The sequence below is a fragment of the Aethalodelphis obliquidens genome, unplaced genomic scaffold, assembly GCF_003676395.1.
Source record: "Aethalodelphis obliquidens isolate GAN/ISIS:26980383/991018 unplaced genomic scaffold, ASM367639v1 scaffold133, whole genome shotgun sequence".
NCBI lineage: Eukaryota > Metazoa > Chordata > Mammalia > Artiodactyla > Delphinidae > Aethalodelphis > Aethalodelphis obliquidens.
Window position 1 is genome coordinate 86,550 of NW_020838077.1, and position 13,963 is coordinate 100,512.

A 13,963-nucleotide genomic window follows, 5' to 3' on the forward strand; every position below is an offset into this window, starting at 1 on the left:
TTTTTCTATGATGTGAAGCAGACATCATTACTCAAGTTTTAAAAGTGAGGAAGCAGAAATAGTGATTTTATTGCTGGGACAAGAAAAACGTAGTCTCTAGATACAAGACTTTTGTATTACTCCGTAATCAAACATTGAGCTCAAGTGGTCATTTTCCAAAGGGACTACTGTTTGCTATAGTGGTGAAACCCAGGACTTTATCTTTGCTTTCTTATGATGCTTGTAAGTTAACAATAAATGTAATTAAAAGAGGTGTAATCTCACAGTGATGAAAAGAGCAGGAGAGCAAATAACAGATGGTAAGAAGCATTGTTTGCTTTCCAAATGGCAGTAGCATGAGGCAGTTGAGATTTATTCCTTACTCGTGTAAGAGTCCATTGTAGATTTTTGAGTCAGAAAAGAAAAGGGAACACATTTTTGCCCTTGTGCTGATTCAGGGACCCAGCTTCTTCCACCTTAAGGATCTGCTATCTCCTAAGCCTTGTGAAAGTCCATGCTTCTTAAAAGTCTAAAGGGAAACATGTTACTTTTGCATTCATAATCCATTTATTATTACTAATCACACAGTCACACTGAGATGTAAGTTGTCTTGGTAGATACAGATGCTGACTGGGTAGCTTATTCCCATAGACAACTCTGTACTGTGGAAGATGGAACATGAATTTAGGTGAATACTACAATTACCAACAACATTTTGGGAGGTAGAAAGGCGTCGGATAAATAGTAATTGAATTCATAGAGTGACTAAAGCTGAAACCTTACTGTCTGCAAGGTGGAAAGCTAAAAATTATAAAGTTATTAACACCTGTAAAGGATATTACAGATCCTTGGAAAGGCTAATAGGAATTGAAAAAAAAAAAACATGTAACCTTAGGCTTATTACTCTGGATTGCCCCTCTCTCACAGAGGTCAAAGACAAGACTTTCATTTTAGGGCAAAAATGCTCCAAGATGCTCTTGACTTACAGAGATTAAGCACAGCTGAAGGTGGAGGTGAAGAGCCATACTGAATACTGGGGGATTGAATGAAAGTCTCTCTGGGAGACCCGCAGCTCCTTTTCTGTATTTGTTTCAGAAAGCATGGAAAGCTAACTTTACATAACCTCTGATCCTAAACACTTAGAAGATTAAAGGATTAGTCTCTGAGAAAACTGTCATGGAAAAACTGAACCACAGATATGAACATATCAGGTAACCTGATTGCGGTGGTCTATCATATACAATCATTCTAGAATGGGTACATCTATTGGTATATAGGCTTATAGTACCAATTAGGTTTTTGGGTCTACTTCTTAAATAAGACTGGACTGCTAAGGGTCACCAGAAATCTGAGGAAAGATACGCACTGAAGGAAAAAAATGGAAGAAAGAGAACATGATGGAAATAGAGACCAGTAAGTAACAGAAAGAAAAAAAAAGTATTATTAATTTTTTCAGAACTAAAAGAACATTTTGCACCTATGGGACAATAATAGTTGCTATTATTTTTGAAAGAGCATCAAGAGAACAAGAACTCTTGAAAATTTTTAAAAACTGTGATGATAGGAAAAAATTTAATAGAAGGGTTGGACGATAAATTTGGAAATGTTTTCCCATAAAAAGGAAGAGAAAAGAAAGATGGAAAATGAGAGGACAGAAGATAAGAAAATTAAAAGGTCATTCTAGGAAGTCCAACAACATCTGATTGAAAGAGTTCCAGGAAAAGACAACAGAGAAAATAAAGGGGTGACAATTATTTATAAAGGCAAAAAAATCCCCAAACCTAAAACATCCACCTATTTATTGCTCCACACAATGAATGAAAAAGACCAAGAATATACCGGAGCGTCTATTTAAGAATGGCATTTAACTTCATCACCACAATGATACCTAAAAGACAAAGGAGTCATGCTCACCAAATTCTAAGATAAAATGATTTCCACTCTAGAAATCTCTAGCTGACCAAACTAAATCATTTATGAAGTTAGAATAAATACCTTTTCAGAAATGCATTATATTTGGTGGTGGGAGGGGATAACCTGGAAGCAGAAACCTCCTGAGGACTTAAATCTGGGTGTCTCTAATGCAGGGAAATCGGAACCCGGGGGTGGGCGTTGGGGGGAATCACATTCTGGCAGCAGGCCTGTCTGGTAGGGTCTGGAGTCATGGAGGAGACACAACTGCTGTTGCCAGGTGATGTTACATGAGGCAGAGAAGCAGTTACGGTGCGGCCTCTACAAGCTGGAAGTATTTCCTTCCACATACCAGACATCTTTATGCAACACAGGTTGTCTTGGCTGAATGCCGATTTGTCTCCAGGGTTCTTGCTCAGAAGGTTCAAATCCGCACAGCTACGATTTTTTACTCTTAGTAAAGACGTTTGCTCTTCTCCTCAACCCTTCGGGTTGGCAATCTGGAGGCTTCCGTCTCCTGCCGTTTCCCTACCCTGCTGCGGAGGCAACGAACCGTCCTGGACAAGTCACGTCCCCTGCTTGACCTCAGGAAAAATTTCCTGCTGAGGAGTTTGGGAGAGTCTCATATTTGCTGCCCTTAAAAGAGGCAGGTCACAGCTTTCTCAGCTAGAACCAAGTTACAAAACCCTGCTTTGAAAACATTCACGCTTTTTTATCGCGCTTTACCCTTCGGTCTCCACGAGGTGGAAGCTTTCCGAGAAGCAGAAGCCATCTCTTAGCATCCCGCTTTCTCCCCACTGGGCAACGCCCCACAGGGCCAGGACTGGTTGGCACACCACTTCAGATGAAGTCATCCACAGTTTATATGTCACGAAATTAAACTTCCAAGAGCGTTCCTTGCGTTCGAAGAAGAGGACTCGGGACACAGACTCGGGAGGCAGCGAGCCCCGCCGTTGCTCCAGCAACGCAAGCGGGGAGCGCGGCTCGGCGGATGCCGTGTTGGAGCCGCCGGCCTCTGCGTCTGGGCAGCCTGGCTGACTGCGGCCCAGCGGACAGCCGCCCCGCGAGCTGCAGAAAAGGCAGAGGGGCGCTAAAAAGCAAGGACCTACCGTATCTATCCCTAGAAACCGATTTGCTCTTGGGTTTTGCACTAGGAGTCCTGTGCGCGCAAGAAAAGGGACGTGTGCTGTGGAGGCAGATAGAGAAAACAAGGATGAGAAGTTCGGCTTTTCAGAGGGCTTCTTGATTGCAGAACTGAAGCTATATCGTATCAGGGAGGAGCGCTATCACAGCCGGTTGCTGCAGGGTTCCATGGTGTAATGGTTAGCACTCTGGACTCTGAATCCAGCGATCCGAGTTCAAATCTCGGTGGAACCTAAGTGCTTTTACTTTCTAATTAGTTAAATGTATTTACTTATCTTTCCAGTTTTCCTTTTAGGGATGGTTGGCTGGGAGTCCGCGGTTCACATTTCACCTTCTCTTTATAGACTTTAATATACGTGAATAAATGAATATTTATCGTGGTATAATTCATAATTTCAGAGTTTTTCTTCCTTGTGAAAGTTTAAAATGGCCAAGTATACATTCTGCTTTTAAATTATCTTAACCAGATGGGAAGAATTTTCAAATAGAACTTTAAAGACTCAAAGCCAAAACAGAAAATAGCTTTCAAAGTTGTTTTAAAATATTCTAGAAGTAAAGAATTAAGATACAATCACATCCTTATTATTCCTCATTATATTCTAATGAAAATATTTATAAACGTTTGCTGGGAATAAAAGTGTATGATGTCCTTTCTACTGTTATTAGCTAAAGAACGCTTTCATTATATTAATTTCCTTATATTAATTAATTCAATTTTTGTTAATTATTAATATTACATAAAATATAGATAAAATTAACAGTTTTCTCAAATTATTAATTATTGAAGCCCTTGAATATTCATTCACACTTTAACTGATTCATAGTATTTCAGCATGTAAAGCACATTAAGGATATTTTCACTCTATGCTTAATAGCTGGAATTTTTATTCTCATTGCGTCTATCTATTTTTTTTTAACTGAATTTTCAATTACCAACAGATGTTATTGAGCAATTTGGAAAAGCAAATTGCTAAAATAAAGGGGGAAAACCACCTGTCGACACCTTTTCTTTCTTTGCTATGTTATTGTGGTTGCTAATACTTCAGCCTAACTGATACTGCATTTTATGAAGACATCAACTGCCTGATTGTAATTTGAAATCTTAACTCCTCAGGAGTTTGTGAAAAGGCCATATTTTCATTTCTACCAATGATACAATTTGTGCAAAGCCCTGCGTGGATGCTATTATCAGAGACTGCTTCCTGGTAGATGTATATCCCTGGGGCCTCAAACCCTTTGTTATAGGTACACGTTTTGTCACCTTCCCTGAGTGCATTTACTTATAAAGCCATGGAAATTTGATAGGTACAGTGAACCTCAGCTGGCACCAGTTCCTAATAAGGATGTCCACAACACTATTTTTAAACATAGGACTCCATAATAAAACATCTACTAATTCACCTCCAAAACTTGAACTCAAAAAATGGAGAAACAACCTAACAAAGTCAACAATTGCTGTAGGCAGCGGGGTCCTCAGGGAGCCACTTCCTGCTTCTATTAGCACAGTGGAATCAGCATGGTAGGTCAGGAAAAGGAGACACTCTGGAACTGAATTCTTACTCTGTGAATGCCTAACTGTAATTTTTGAAATATATAACTGCTCTGTACCTCAGTCTCTTTATATGTAAAAGAAGGTAAGGCATTCTTTACTATGTTTTACCATAGTAAGTACCTTGCTTAAGGAAGACACTCCACAAATATTAAAGCTCTCTCTCCCCCTTTTCTTTTCTCTCCTCCTCCCCCTCCTCCCCTCCCCCTCCTCCCCCCCCCCTCCACCCCTACATCCATAAAAAAAAAAAAAGAGAAAGAAAGAAAGAAAGAAAGAAAGAAAGAAAGAAAGAAAGAAAGAAAGAAAGAAAGAAAAAGAAAGAAAAGGACAGAATGGGGGAAAGGGGACATTTTGGTCTCTTTGGATAAATTCAAGTACAATGATGCTTCCTTCCTAAAAATATTTTTCTTCCCAGCAGAAGCAGCCCATCCTCTATCCCCAAACACTAGCCTATCCTTGCTTTAAAAACAGGTAAAGATCTCACCTGAAGCAGTTACCTTGCATGAGGATATTGATTTTTCTCAAGACCCACCTCTACCACTCCTCTCTGCCTACAGGACTCAGGGAATCAGTATATATTGCTATTTTACATACTGAAAGAATCTCAAGATCATGCTAATTCATATCAAAAGAAACCAGAGTAATGTGTGTGGGAGTGCTAGGTCAGGAAAAAAGAAACACAGTGTAGAATTCGATCAAATTTATTGATATGGATACACTTAATGGAGACTCTGAATTTAGTGTGTTAGCTAGAATAGCTGGGAGTTATTATAACAGTGTGCTTGGTAGGTTGCCTGCAACCTGAAATCAGTGGAACTACAGTAAATAAAGAAGCCAAGACTTCTTCAGTATAAGGTAGAGAAAGATATCCAATATCCTAAAAGATGCAGGGAACTTGCAATGGATTTATCACATGCGACACCCACTCATCCTCCCTCTATTATCTCCCTAGAGGGCTCAAAGGACACTTTCCTCACAAAACCCCCTGAGAAACAGATGGGTGGAGGGAGTGCCAGGGTCCTCGGGAAGCTCTCTAGTACCTGTCCTCTGTAGAAAGGTCTGATGGTAGTACATGCATCCCCAATTTTTTAATAATTTATTTACCTTTTGATCCCCTTCCTCCATTTCTCCCACTTCCCCTGGCCCTGCCCTCACCTCTGACCACCACTCATCTGTTCTCTGTATCTATAAGCTTGTTATTTTTTTTTTTAGATTGGTATTTGTCTTTCCTCTCTGGCTTATTTCACTTAGCATCATGCCCTCAAGGTCCATCCATGTTGTCATAGATGGCAAGGTCTTATTCTTTTTTATGGCTGAATAATATTTCATTATATATGTGTGTGTATGTGTGTGTATATATATATATATATATATATATATATATATATATATATATATATATTAACCTCTTTAATTCCTTCATCCGTCGATGGACACAGGTTGTTTTTATACCTTGTGTTGTAAACAGTGCTTCAATGAACATGGGGGTGCAGATATAATTTTCAAGTTAGTGTTTTCATTTCTTCAGATAAATATCCAGAAGTGAAATTGCTGGATCATATGGTAGTTGTATTTTTAATTTTTTGTGTAACTTCCATACAGTTTGCATAGTGGCTGCACCAACTTACATTCCCATCAACAGTGCACAAGAGGTCCCTTTTCTCCCCATCCTTGCCAACACTTGTTATTTCTTGTTTTCTTGATAATAGCCATCCTAACAGGTGTGAGATGATAGCTCATTGTGGTTTTGATTTGCATTCGTCTGATGACTAATGACATCGAGCATCTTTTCATGTACCTGTTGGCCATATGTACGTCTTCTTTGGAAGACAAAGATCTATTCAGACCTTCTACCCGTTTTAAAATTGGATTGTTTTCTTGCCTTTCAGTTGTATGAGTTCTTTATATATTTTGGATATTAATCCCATATCAGATATATGATTTGCAAATATTTCTCCCATTCCAATGGTTTTATGGTTTTAGATTCTTCATTCAAGTCTTTAATTCATTTCAATCTTGACATAGGTCTTGGAGATGATTTTTTGGATTTGACACCACAAGTAAAAGCAACAAAGGCAAAAATAAGCAAGTGGGAGTATCAAATTAAAAAGCTTCTGCACATCAAAGGAGACAAAGATAAACAAAATCAAAAGCCTTAGCCTCCTTCCGTCAGAGCATCCGAATGAGGAGTCATTCCAGTCTGAGGAGGAGGCGTTACTTGCCACAACTGCATATTTGTCTAAATGATGCCAAAGAGTAAGAAACTTTGCTTAATACAAGTACATTTTCCGATAGAAAGTGTGACACTTTGAAGAGAGCCGAAGTTCTCTACAGCTACTTCCATGAAAGGACTTCCTTGTCAAGTAGTCGTGGCCGAGTGGTTAAGGCGATGGACTAGAAATCCATTGGGGTTTCCCCGCGCAGGTTCGAATCCTGCCGACTACGGCACCTTTCCCTATTGAGGCATAGCCAGTTGGGGAAGAATGCTGTTGCCTTACAGAGAGAAACTGGATTGTTCTCCAACCTGGCTCTTTATGGTTGTCGCTGAAAGGCTCCACGAAACACGCCGGTTGCGTCCCAAACAGCGTGGGGTCTTTCTATAACCATTATTATTTTTAAGTAATTACTACTATTATTTTAAAGTAATTTTCCCTAGAAGAGCCAAGGCTTTGGTGATGCCTTGCTGCTTCCTGCAATCAAAACACTCCTTACTAGGCAGCGTTTTCTAAAGAAAAAACTTGGCAGAAACGTTTTCCCCTTATTGGGGCTCTTCTGCAGTCATGTACATCCTTGTTCACGTACAAAAGGAAACTCCACGAAATCTTGGATCAAATACAAGTGAAAGCCAAGACTCATAGCTATGGTTGCGAATCCAAACTGGGTATTAATAGGCAAACCACTACATAACTAAAGATACTAATTAAGCCATTTTTTGGGTAACCCAACAAAACGGTTGACGACATTATGCCAGACTGACTTGTCCTGGGGTCCAGGACAGTGGTAAAGAGAGAGGGACTTAAAATGAGGTGAAGTTTTGACTCATTCTGGGCACAGAATTCAGATGCAAAATCCCATTGTATGATTAACATGCTTGGGTTAATGTATTAAAGTGTTAAAGGAATGTTAACCACAGCTGAGCGCCTTTCTAGGAATTCCTAGGAAAATTTGATTATCACTACCCGGACAGTTTAATGGAACTTGTCCTCACCTCTCTTGTGGAGATTGGCGCAGTTGTCATACTTTGGTGCATCTCATCCAAGAATGCATCTAATAATTGTTCTTAAACACAGTGCTTTCCATAGTCATTGATTAAATACCAGATTCCTTCCTCTTTCATGTGTCTGTTCAGAGGAATGAAGTACAATAAAAAGCGTTGAGTTGCAAAGTCACATGGGTCAGCGATGCTGAGCTGTGACAAGTCCTCTTTGCTGAGCAGTGCCCGCCTGATGAACATGACTTGGTTTTGTCTACTAAGACCTGGGCTTCCAGAGGATGAACTTCTTTCTTTGCAAAACTCATCATCTCTCATCAAGCTGTCTCTCACATTCAGCATACGGGTTGCTTTGAGAAACTAATAGAATTCTGGAATGTCAAAGCTAATGGAATGTTAAGACCCTTCTGTGGAAACAATTCCTAACTTTAGAGCTGAGGAAAGTGACTCACATGACATCAATGTACAGAATTTAAAAATAAAAATTTGTTCAAAAAGATACCTTAGAGAAGAGTGTTGATAGTATAAGCAGAAATTCCTCTCATTCTGGATACTTCTTTCTGTAGGAGCCCATGGAGAATGAAGCTTTGGTTCTGGGGGCTGGAATAGAGATCCTGAGCCAGGACTGGCCGTTACACAGAATCTTGCTTTGTGGAGTATCAGCCTGTGATCTGGTTTCCAAATACTGCTTAGGATTCTAGAAGGGGTTCTTCTCTCTTTACTTTTAAATCGCTGAAATTTCTTATAAACAAGGAAAATAAAACCAAAACCGAAACACACTGGTGAACAGTGAAACAAAAACCAGAGTTACAGCAACTGCAACAGAGGATGTAAGTAAGGAAGTACATTTCCAATAGAAATAAATATGAGTCACTGACATAATTTAAAATTTTCTAGTAGTCATATTAAAAAGTAAAAGGAGACAAGCATAATTCATTTTAATGATGTATTTTATTTAATCCAATATATCCAAAATATCATTTCAACATGTAAGCAATATTAAAAATTGACAGTGTGATATTTCACGTGTTTTTTTTTCATACAAAATCTTCAAAGTGTGGTGTGTATTTTGCAGTAAGAGCTCGTCCCAAGTAGGACCAAGTGCCCAATAGTCACATGTCTCAAGTGGCTAAAGTATTGGACATCACAGATCTAGAGTGTGTAGAGGGCATAGAACTGAGTTGGTAGAAGACTGAAACCAAGGGAGGGTCTACACTGCAAACAATAGGCTACAGTCCAAGACAGAAGTCTTCTTGGCATGCACTTCTCCGTGCTTTTGGGACTCGTGCTGCTGTAACACCCAGTAACTAAACTTGCTATTTCAGGGAGCTCTTCCTTACCTCCCTCAGGAGTGTCTGCGGAAGCCCAGCGAGTGCTGTTCCCAGCTCCTCTTCCAGCGCGGAAGGCCACACCTGGCCCAGCGTGGTGGACAGCTCCTGTTTCAGTACCGTGGGCACTGTCAGCCCACCGAAGATTCTATTTCTAGGAAGGCAGACGCCGGGAAGTCCACGAGCCTCCTTCACTCATGTCTCTTTTCTTTTCATTTGTTTCAGTTTTGGGGATCATTCATCTCTGATTGGCTGATTTGCTGTCCTTAAAGCCAAGGTAGAGTTCCTCAACTGTAAAATTGATTATTAGCTTCTCCAATGTTGTCACTCTCAGGTCCTTCACCTCCTGAAATCCTGTGCATTCTTAAAGATTGCCTCCCCACATCTCCTACTTTGAAAAGTCCTCAAGTTCATCCTTCATTCCCCTCCTTCTGTGCTGCTTATGGTGTCTTTACCATAACATTGTTTAAGAAAATGCAACAATAATATTAGTGCTTCCATATTTCTTGTTTATAAGTCTTATATGAAACTACTTCTATATTTATCATGCATTCTGCCTGCTAGCATGTGTATTTTTGAAGAAATGAACTGTTTAAGTCTTATCTTAATCCTCCAAGCCCAGGTAGTCGGTTATTAAATCCCTTTAAATGATGTAAACTAATGTAGTAGAAACTAACCCCATTTATGAATCGAACTGGTGTGTGTTCTTTAAATAATATGTTCCTTTAGTGCATCCTTTCATCTCTTTTGTTTTCTTCGCACCATCTAAAAGTCTCAATAAAGTAGATGGTCAATTAATCCATCATTTTTCCTTATATATGTTATTAATCTTTTATATTTCCTTTGCTACACCTGTTAGTCTTTCAGAAGCAACAGAACATCTTAAATTAAGTGCTATTTATGAGCTATCTTTGACTTTGAAAAGGAAAGTGGCACCTCTACATGGAAATTGTAGTAAACACTCAGTAAAAACACAGAATTCAGAATAATCATTAAGACTTAAGAGAGCCAATGTTGTCTAGCATCTGTCTCCTTTTGCATGCTACCTTCTTCAACAAGAAAGGGAGAATATCACAAATCAAGGGCTTCTTCTCAGTGGAGATCTTAGAGTAGGGGTTGAAAAGTAAATGAAATAACCTCTGGTTGAAAAAGAACAAGGTTCCATTCCACTGTGTAGGACCTACATATGTTTAATTCTAGTGTCCCAAATGTGTACCGTGAGAAACCCACACCCATGATCCCACTGAAAAAGGTGAGAGACGCTCTAAGAACTGGTTTGACTGGCATTTTAGCTTCAGGCATGGGTGCACTTTGGCCTCCTAACTTACAAAATTGAGGTTAATGACTCACATAGCCATATTTCAAAGATGATATTTCTTCAGCAACTTTGTACTTAATTACAGTTTAGTAATGGTTAAGCTTATTAGTTAAAATTAGGTCTTGTAACATAAAGGAGACTCTTCAATGTAGAGTGTTCTCAGCCTTGTGTCTGTGTTCTCAAACAGTATTTGTGAATCCCTGGTATGGTTTCTACAGTTGTTAGCTTTGTGTCAGGGCCATCTCTCTGTGAGAGGGTGAACAAATTTTATTTTACAGACCGTGGGATTTTGAGCCAAAAAATAATTTAAGAGTCTCTGTCTTACTAACTTCATGACCACTGAATGAGAAGAATTTGTTAGCTCTATTTTGTTGTTTTGGGAAATACATAAAATGACTATGAAAAGATATGTGGGCTCCAAACAAATTCCTTCTCACTTTTGTAATAGATTTATCTGACATGAACCCAATATCTGTCTTCTCAGTGACAAATTCACACTTACCACTATACTGGGGAAGAAAGTTTTATTGAAAATCACTATGCTCACTGCCATGCCTTTGTATATTTCTAATGTCCACAGACCAAAACAGGCACACGTCCATCTAAAGCAAATAATTTTCAAAGCCTTGCCTGACCCATGTTGCTAAGGGCATTGACAAAGTTTTTCTTTTTCTTTACATTTCACTATCACATTGATCCTGAGAACAAATAGGCAGTATCTTAATCTAGTTCACAAGCCACCTCTTGTACATAGAAAAGGTATGGACTGGTACTCTCTTCTATTCAGCACCTTCAAGTCCCATTCACCTAAAATTACAAATTTCAATTTTATTTATGCTTTCCACCTTATCTCTGTCATCATGCTGTCAGTATTAGGCAGTTTCTTCAAACTGTCCCTGTGTGAGCTATATTTATTTTCCCTCTATGGAGTATTCCACCTAATGGACTTGAATCACAAGGGCAGGGGTCATGCTCTTTGCCTTGTTAACTTTGTGTTATTACACTCCCGTCAATATGATTAATTCCATTCAGAAATGGGGTTTTATCATATCATGAACCATATGAAAGAGACTTTTTAATTAAGGTGGTTAATTAACCATTAAGGGGGTTCCCAGAAGTAATGATTAGCACTCTGGTCTCTGAATCCAGCCATCTTGAGTTTAAAGAAGCTGTTTATTTCACAGCTTTGTTTCCCTGTTGTCAGGAGTTCATTGTCTACAAAAAACCATACTAAGCAATTTTATTCCTGACCTCTCTCAGCACTTAATATCTGTATCTAGGAGGCTTCAGACAGCCTCATCATGTTTCACAGGGAAAGAAAGGGGTCAAAAATAAATACATTCATTTAAAATAGCATCAAAAGGAATAAAATATTCAGGAATAAATTTAACAAAAGAAGTGCAAAACTTATACTCTGAAAACTACAAAACATTGCTGAAATGAATGGACATCTAAATAAAGAGGAATATATCTCATGTTCATAGACTGGATCTTAAATTAACATTGTTAAGATGGCAATTTTCCTCCAAATCGTTCTACAGATTCAATTCAATTCCCTTCAGAATCCCAACTGACCTTTTTGTGGGAATTGATGACTTGATTTAAAATTCACATGGAATTTCAAGGGACCTGGAATATCCATAACAATCTTGAAAAGAAGAAAAAAGTAAGAGGACTTGTACTTCTCAATTTCAAAACTAACTACAAGGCAATGATAATCAAGACAGTGTCATAATGGTGTAAGGATAAGCATCTAGATCAAAGGGATAGAACTGAGAGTCCAGAAATAAAGTCATATGTCTATGGTCAACTGATTTTTTTAAGGGTGCCAAGACCATTCAGTAGGGAAAGAATAGTCTTTTCAACAAATGGTGCTGGGAAAACTATGTAACTACATGCAAAAGAACGAAGTTAGATCCTTACCTCATACAATTTACATAAATTAACTCAAAATGAATCAAAGACATAATGTAAGAGGTAATATTATAAAACTCTTAGAAGGAAACATAGGAGTAAATCTTCATAACCTCAGATTTGGCAGTGGATTCTTAGATATGACAGCAAAAACACAAATAACAAAAAATAATTGATAAATTAGACTTCTTAAAAGTTACAAACTTTTGTGCTTCAAAAGGCACTATCAGGAAAGTGAAAAGACAACACAAAGAATGGAAGAAAATATTTTCAAATCATATATCTGATAAGGGACTTGCATCTAGCTTATACAAAGGACTCTTACAACTCAAGACAAATAACCCATTTAAAAATGGGCAAAGATATAGGGGTTCCACAAGAAATAGAGAAAACGAAAGAGACTGAGAAAATATTTGAAGAGATTATAGTTGAAAACTTTCCTAATATGGGAAAGGAAATAGTTAATCAAGTCCAGGAAGCACAGAGAGTCCCATACAGGATAAATCCAAGGAGAAACACACAAAGACACATATTAATCAAACTGTCAAAAATTAAATACAAAGAAAACATATTAAAAGCAGCAAGGGAAAAACAACAAATAACACACAAGGGAATCCCCATAAGGTTAACAGCTGATCTTTCAGCAGAAACTCTGCAAGCCAGAAGGGACTGGCAGGACATATTTAAAGTGATGAAGGAGAAAAACCTACAACCAAAATTACTCTACCCAGCAAGGATCTCATTCAGATTTGATGGAGAAATTAAAACCTTTACAGACAAGCAAAAGCTAAGAGAGTTCAGCACCACCAAACCAGCTTTACAACAAATGCTAAAGGACCTTCTCTAGGCAAGAAACACAAGAGAAGGAAAAGACCTACAATAACAAACCCAAAACAATTAAGAAAATGGGAATAGGAACATACATATCGATAATCACCTTAAATGTAAATGGACTAAATGCTCCCACCAAAAGACACAGACTGGTTGAATGGATACAAAAACAAGGCCCATATATATGCTGTCTACAAGAGACCCATTTCAGACCTAGAGACACATACAGACTGAAAGTGAGGGGATGGAAAAAGATATTCCATGCAAATGGAAACCAAAAGAAAGCTGGAGTAGCAATTCTCATATCAGACAAAATAGACTTTAAAATAAAGACTATTACACGAGACAAAGAAGGACACTACATAATGATCAATGGATCGATTCAAGAAGGAGATATAACAATTGTAAATATTTATGGACCCAACATAGGAGCACCTCAATACATAAGGCAAATACTGACAGCCATAAAAGGGGAAATCGACAGTAACACATTCATAGTAGGGGACTTTAACACCCCACTTTCACCAATGGACAGATCATCCAAAATGAAAATAAATAAGGAAACACAAGCTTTAAATGATACATTAAACAAGATGGACTTAATTGATATTTATAGGACATTCCATCCAAAAAAAGCAGAATACACATTTTTCTCAAGTGCTCATGGAACATTCTCCAGGATAGATCATATCATGGGTCACAAATCAAGCCTTGGTAAATTTAAGAAAATTGAAATTCTATCAAGTATCTTTTCTGACCACAATGCTATGAGACTAGAT

At 38.3% G+C, this 13,963-nt stretch overlaps 2 non-coding genes across 2 annotated transcripts; both read left to right on the forward strand.

Moving 5' to 3' along the window:
• Nucleotides 1–3,195: 3,195 nt before the first annotated feature.
• TRNAQ-CUG (transfer RNA glutamine (anticodon CUG)) lies at nt 3,196–3,267 on the forward strand. Its single transcript has one exon. It is a non-coding gene; the product is annotated as a tRNA-Gln (tRNA).
• A 3,678-nt stretch (nt 3,268–6,945) lies between these two features.
• TRNAS-AGA (transfer RNA serine (anticodon AGA)) lies at nt 6,946–7,027 on the forward strand. The gene has a single exon. It is a non-coding gene; the product is annotated as a tRNA-Ser (tRNA).
• The last annotated feature ends 6,936 nt before the right edge of the window (nt 7,028–13,963 follow it).